General features: G+C 35.4%; 1 pseudogene; it reads left to right on the plus strand.

The window, feature by feature from the left end:
- The first annotated feature begins 1268 nt into the window (after positions 1-1268).
- On the plus strand, positions 1269-2937 carry LOC137254196 (T-complex protein 1 subunit eta-like; annotated as a pseudogene).
- The last annotated feature ends 4799 nt before the right edge of the window (positions 2938-7736 follow it).

A 7736-nucleotide genomic window follows, 5' to 3' on the forward strand; every position in this document is an offset into this window, starting at 1 on the left:
TAACTTTTATTTTTCGTTTCAGGTTTTCTCTTTAATTTCAGGTAGTAGTTGTTGTTATGTATAAATACCTACTTGTAATTTAAGCAAAATATGTAACCAAAATTCCTATTGCTTTTAATTTAATTATACTGATTTCAAAACTTTAAACCTACTGCTTGTTATTTATTTAGTATATGTAAGTATCTACAACACATATCCCTAAACAAACTAAAATGCATTCCTATCATACTTGTTCAAATTGCATTGATACATCACCTTCGTTAGTTTAATCAAACAAATGTGAGTACATTCACACGCCATATACATATAAATATGTGTGTGCATACGCGCAACATTCATAACAAAACCTAACTTCCATATTTTTACAAAAATTGTTAGCTGAAGAGTTGTGATGAAATGTCGCAACAGAGCTTTTGCACAAAAATCTGAATTTCTTACAACTTCCCATCCATAAGTTGCTTCCTCTGGATTTCCCATTCATAAAAATGCTTCTTTATGTTGGCCGACTTTGTGGAAAAATTTGGCAACTTAGCATTTTTACAAAATCATCAAAAGACACAATTTTGTGATTTTATAAATTCCAGCTTCGATTCATATTAAGGGTTTTAATGATCTCGCGCATGCCGCTAAAACATATTTTTCACGCAAAAATATCATAGAGTTATATCTCTTTACAGAATGGCCAATATCGATTTAAAAATTAAAAGAAAAATAAAGAGTTATTTCCCAATAAATACACAGTAACTTCTATCAAAAAAATTCAAACGTTTTTTTAATTTTCATAAAAAATTTTCAAGGATTCTGATTTGATCAGTTCATGCAAATTGATATCATTTTTTTATTCAATCATGAAAAGCCTAATTAAGTTCTGCCGAAAAATAGTTTGCGCAGTCGACCAGCCATCATTTTAGCAACTGTGTTGCACTTGTTACACAAAAGTTGCTGTTTTAGCCTTTTTTGGCACCAATGTACACTGACACTTCCCCTGTAAAAATCGTGTGACCAAAAACGCACACAGCCACATGAATTTTTGACAGGGGTGACGATTTGGAATGAAAAATTCTCCAAATGAAATAGCATGTTGACAAATTTAGCTTTGCCACAATGTATCGTGCTCTCTCGCACCTACTATATTCATAGGTATTGTGAAATATGTCATTTTTGTGTGGAAAAAAATTTTCAGCGACTCCGCCATTTTCCGCGAATTGAGCTGCAGGCCTGTGCTAATTTTGGAGCATTAAATTAAATTAAATTAAAATAACTTAGCGATGTTTGATGTAAGTGTTTGGAAAGTGAATTTAATATGTAATTATGTTTGTAGTTGTTCAATATTACAAATTCTAATATTTTTCTTAAAAACAATTGTTGCACTTCGTGCACGCCTCCAACAAATGCAATCAAAAACACAATACGCTTCGTTGCCTGGAAATCGACCACAAATGGAAAACCTCAACAGCCAGGTTATCCTCTACAACAACCAGGTGTACCACGTGGTTACATGGGTCAAATGATGCCACCAACACAACCTGGGCAGGCGCCGATGCCCAGTCACCCACCCAAGCCGGGTAAACCCCCAATACCCGGACACGTCCGGACGTCCTGGTTATAATGTATGCTAATACAACTAATATATTTAAAAATTTGCTGATGATTATTTTTGTGTTATTTCCTTTAGCAACCACCTGCACCTGTTACTGGTAAATATCAACAGCCGCAACAGTATGATCAAGCCCAAGGCCGTTTAGATCCCGATCAGATGCCAAATCCGATAATAAAATAGCGCTGGCTGTGCTTTTATTACTAATGAACAGGGTTTATTACCACCATTGGTGACCACAAAATATGTGGTAGAAGATCAGGGTAACTCCTCGCCACGTTACGTTAGGTATCGCTATTCGAAATTAATGTTTTGTTTGGCAATTACATTGAACTTTCTTCTTTGCAGGTCCTCTTTGTATTGCATACCTGAAACAGCTGATTTATTAAAAACAACAGCCTCGTCCATTACACTTACCGTCTCACCAATGGCACGAACGATTGAGGGTGAATATGAATTGTAAATTTTGGTGAATTGGGTCCAATTAGATGTAATCGTTGCAAGGCTCATATGCAATTTGTAGATGCTGGTCGTCGTTTCCAATGTCTTATGTGTAAGGTAACAACAGATGATCAAAAAAATCTTTCACTTTTACTTGTGTACATTGATCCATATTTTTTCTCAACAGTGCCAACTGTATATTTGCAAGATTTGGACCACACCGGACAGCGTGTCGATAAATATGAACGTCCTGAACATGTATTGGGTACATATGAGTTTTTGTGTAAAAAATGTGTGGGCACCGATATCTCTCAAGGTAAACCTCAACTCATATCTAACATCAATGCCTCGCAATCAATTGTGGAATCTATACGCACTACATTGGGTCCACGCAGTTTGGACTAGCATATTCTTGATTCCAGTGGTAAGACCACAATTTGAAATGATGGTGCAACCATTATGAAACTATTGTATATTGTGCATCCAGCCGTAAAACTCTAATCGACATCGCCAAATCTCAAGATTCTGAGGTAAGTTTTTTGTTATATTAGAATGTGTAGAATGAAAATGTTTCCCTTACCAGGTCGGCGATGGCACCACTTCAGTTGTACTTTAAGCAGGTGAAATCTTAAAACAAGTTAAACCATATGTTGAGGAAGGCGTGCATGCACGTATCATCATTAAAGCTATACGGAAAGCATTATAATTATTCATGACAAAAATATGACATGGCTGTACATGTCGAAGCGCCAATCAAAGGAACAACGTGCTTTATTGGAAAATATGCTGCCACAGCAATGGCCTCCAAACTTATTCATCAACAAAAAGATTTATTTTCTAAAATTTTTGTGGGCGCTGTACTTTCCTTTGATGGACCCCACGTTATACAAAAGATGTAAAATCGCATTATTAAATATAGTCTTAGAAGTCAAGGCTGAGCGTGATAATTCTGAAAAGTACGTGTTGATAAGGTTCAAGAGTATCAGAAAATTGTTGATGCTGAATGGCGTATTCTGTAAAATGAACTAGCTAAAAGCCAAATTAAACTTCCTTAACCCTAACGCCATAGTCGTAACCATACCCCTATCCATAACCATCTCAATGTGATCGATTAATTGTGCCTTAACCTAAAAATTGTGAAATTTTCATAAAAATGAAGAAAACGCAAAAAATTACAAACATATTCGACAGAAAATAAGTCTCTTAGTCATAACGTATCCAAAATAATAAAGAAAATCTTCCAAAAGTTATAAAATTCACCAACTCAAATATTTTTAGGTTATGGATATGGCTAGGAACCAAAAAACAATTGATTGGCTATGGCGTTAGCGTTATGGTATGGCACCATTAATCGATTACATTCCTTTCCATAAGGTAGGTTCAATCAGCTGATTTATTTGGTTAAGACTTTATGGTTATAAGTCACCATTAATTCGCCCTTAAGTAAGGCGTCAATGTTGTGCTATCTAAACTACCAATTGGTGATGTTGGTACACACTATTTTGCAGATTGTGATATGTTCTGTGCTGTTCGTGTACCAGAATAAGATTTGAAATGTACAATGAAAGCTTGTGGTGGTGCTGTTATGACTACAGCTAATGATATTAATTCAAGTGTTTTGGGTCAATGTGATTACTTTGAAGAACGTCAAGCTGTTCAATATGGCGGCGCCTATCTTCAGCGGGTGATAGAAAGAGATACAGAATGAGACAGCGATAGTCAAATACGAATCAGGTGATCCAATCACTTTGGAATTTTGACGTTTATGCAGAAGAGATCACACTTTGTCATCATTCACAATGATTGAAAATTCTGAATTATTAAACCTTTAGCAATAATTTGTTCGAATGTTTCCAGATTTTCATAGCTGCAAAGTAAAACAAGCTTAGGTCTAATTTATGTGAAATAGTTTTGCCAATATATTTATGATTCTCTTTGAGATATAATGAGATTGTGTTCTTTAGTATTAACTATAAATTCCCTTTTTTTTGAGCCCGATGCAAAACGCGGTCAGCGGCAACACTTTTCAACCACCGAAGACACATAAATTGAGCCCGAGTCAACTACATTCTGTCGTTTGTTGTCTCGTGCCATGTATATATATGTAAATACGTATGTATGCCCTTCGTCGTATTATTAAAAATGTATGTAGCATTCATATATGTAATACTTCTACTACTGAACTGTGCAGCCTGTCAAACATTACAATACAGATATACAACGAGAGAAGGAGACAAAATCTCCAGGCTGTCGTTAAATTTTTGTAAAAAGGGGCTAAATATATGTATATTTCAATAGGCCGTCTTGCTTCTATCAATATTGTACATTAGGCTATTTCGTTCTCCAAATGAAAAAGTAAGCTTTGGTTTTCCATTAGTATTGTCACGGATATTAGCATCACTAAATTATCCCATCACTAAGGCGATGCTAAGGCCATGCCAAGCAGTATTTACGTTAATAATTAAATCAAGTATACACATATATAAGGCAGCCCAGAGAGATGTCACACACAGATGCATTTACTTATATGCCTATGTGCGCGCGAGAGACTGTAAACTACAAACATTCACATCAATAATTCAATCTTTATGTATCTACATAAACGAATTAATAATTGCGTCTACACATATGTACGTATACGAGCAGCGGAGCGGCAATGCACAAACACATGCATATATCTTATCTGAGTTGTCACAAGAGAGAGCAATAATTTGTGCACGTAGTTGTGGCTGGCGATTTTGTAGCCGAAACAACTAGTAAGTTCTGGAAATCGAAGAGCCTAGAAGTATGCAGCGTAAACTATAAAAGCGGGGCAAGCGAGTAATCAGTTTGATTTGAGTTGTCAAGCAGTTGCGATTAAGACGATATCTAGCGAGCAATAGCAGTATTATTTTGAATAGTAGAGTTTCATTGAGCTATCAATCAGTGTGGTTATTAAGCAAGCTATTCGTTGCACAGTTGAGTGTATTGTGAAGTACTTTAATAAAGGCCATTTTTCCATTATCCAATATTGGAGTTATTTATTCAACAGTTTAGTGATTCCAACTTAGCAGAGGATTGCAAATAAGAGGATTTGCAAGTAAAATTCGTTACAGTATTATAAAATTTTCAAATCATATTGCAATTTAAATATGAATGCGCAGGGATTCGAGGAATATATCTCTTCATTGCTAATGGCACCCTTCTGGTTCAATCTGGCCGGCAAACAGGATTTGTTGGTATGATCGTTGCTTTAAGAAATATTTTGCACTATTTGAGAAGCTTAAAAATTTTGGCATCACATACCTTTTAACTTATAAGCGTTCACAAGACTTCTGGAAACCTTTTTTGGCGCAGTTAGGGTTAGAGAGGGTTTCAACAACAATCCCAACGCAGTTAAATTTAAAAAGGGATACACACGACTCTTAGCAAGGCACGAGTTAAGTGCGACTGAAAGTGGGAATTGTACCTTCGACGGTGAATCCATTCTAGAGGGATCATCAGCGTCTACTAGTATCCTTAAAAAAAACAGCGAGGTAATAGATTTAGAGTTAGCAAATGTTTATGTTAATACGATGTGGGGATTGTATATGTGGACAATGTTGTTCGTTATACTGCTAGCTATGTTGCTTGGAACGTACAAAAGAAAATGAAATGTGTTATGGTTAACGCATTTACAGTAAGGAAGGCGGTCGGCATGATGCGTTGGTGCACAGTGGCTAGTCATTGTCGGCTGGGGCGGGTCCTTGCCAACCTTACTGTTCCTGCGCCATAAGCAGAGAAAATGGTCATATCATGCCTGTTCAAAAGCAACAGCTGTCAGATTCAAAAAACCCGACAGAAGCGCAGAGACCGAATCAAAACGCTTATAATTCAAATTAAAACGACATCCGGTCGGACCGGATGCCACGGATAAACCGTTAGACATTCCAAAATTTAAAAATTCAAATTCAAAATAAAACTGACGCAAAAAATATTACCGAACCGGACATGACCGGTTACTACTCTGAAATCAAATATCAAAAAAAAAGCTGAAAAGTAGAATAACAAAAGCTGAAAGGAAAACAAAAAGGGCCGAATATATATAGGGGGCGCCGCGGGTGGTGTTGCGACGCCCGGTGCTTTATCCCACCCTCAAATAACCATGGCCACCGACGCACCTATAATTCGGAGACCCCTTACCTGTATGCCCTAAGTGCCTCCTAAAAGAATAGGGTAGTCAACATTCCCATTTTAATTACAATATTTATTCACAATTCATTATAGAAAAAAATATATATAAAGTTCTAGCTAGTTTTGGTTATCATCGTAGGGGGTTGGTGATTGTGTTGGTGTTGTTGGTTGCGAGTGTATATAAGTTACATACATACATACTTGATCTATGCACATACTATTTTAGTGTTATATGGTTTAGCCCCTTACTCATTTTGCCCTTACATTAGTACGTTGTTACAATAATCACTTATTATATGCTTTGTGGTAAAACTTATTTTTTTGAGTGTAACTAAATATCAATTTGGTATAACGCGCATATTATAATGATAATAATAATAGGTAATATGTACTAAGAAAATTTGTTACAAAAGCAATAAAGATAAATTTTATATAGCGCTATGCATTATATGCACGTATATTACCTTCTTCCGGTGGCTCGAACAATATTGCTAGCAATAGTAATTCATATGTGTAGATATATATATATATATATATATATATATATATATATATATATTGTACTTGAATGATATAAGAAAAGAAAGTTTAAATCTTCTAGCCGATTCGTGCTTAAAATTTCCTTTTTTTTCCTAACATTTTATGGGTGAGCTCCAAAATGAATCGCTAAAACGTTTCACGTGATTGCGTGAGCTAACTTCAAACATTTTAAAGCGCCAAAATATATTCTTAAAATGATAAAGAAAAGGGTATGCCTTTTAAATTTTTTTTTTTAAATCTAATGCTTAGGTAGGTATTAGATAAATGGAATTATGCTCGTGAATTGCTGAATACAATTTTAGTTATATCTAAAGAGTTTTGTTCAATATAATGTGTCTAAGATGCATTCACAAATAAACGGCGTATGTTGGAATTAGGGTTAGCGTTCTAACAGGTAGGTGCTGCTTGACCTGGCTGAGACAAAACTGCCTGTTTATTTGTGAACAAACATTTAAAATGTGTAAATATATTAACTGCGTTTACAACCTTTAATGTCTTGTCAAGTGGCAAAACATACGCGTTCATGTGGTAATTCTTTTGGTTAGATAAATATTACAAGCTAAAGTTACATAGTGGCAATCATTTATGTGTGACTTTCCTTCTATAAAACGTTAAACTACCTTTTTATCTTTTAGGTTGATAATTCGAAGGTAAAAATGTCGTAATTTTGACAAAAAAAATCGATCCTTGTCGAATGGTTCACCCGGGCTATATAAAACCCTCCAAGTACCACTTGGAAGTTCTTTTAACTACCCTGCAAAAAATGCTCTAGTCATTCCACGCCGTTGGACTAGTTACTATACATCATATGTTATGTTCTTAGTCATATTTGCATGGGCGTGGGTAAGTTTCGTGACCAGAATTTTTTTGTAGGGTAATTACATCTAAATTTATACCTTGATGTTTGCTTCTTTTGCTGCGCCTCCAGCTGATGTTTCAGATGTTGGAGTCTTTGTTGTAATTGTGGTACTAATCCAATCATGCAAGTACCAAATTTTGTGATTAT

The sequence above is a fragment of the Eurosta solidaginis genome, chromosome 5 (assembly GCF_040869045.1).
Source record: "Eurosta solidaginis isolate ZX-2024a chromosome 5, ASM4086904v1, whole genome shotgun sequence".
NCBI lineage: Eukaryota > Metazoa > Arthropoda > Insecta > Diptera > Tephritidae > Eurosta > Eurosta solidaginis.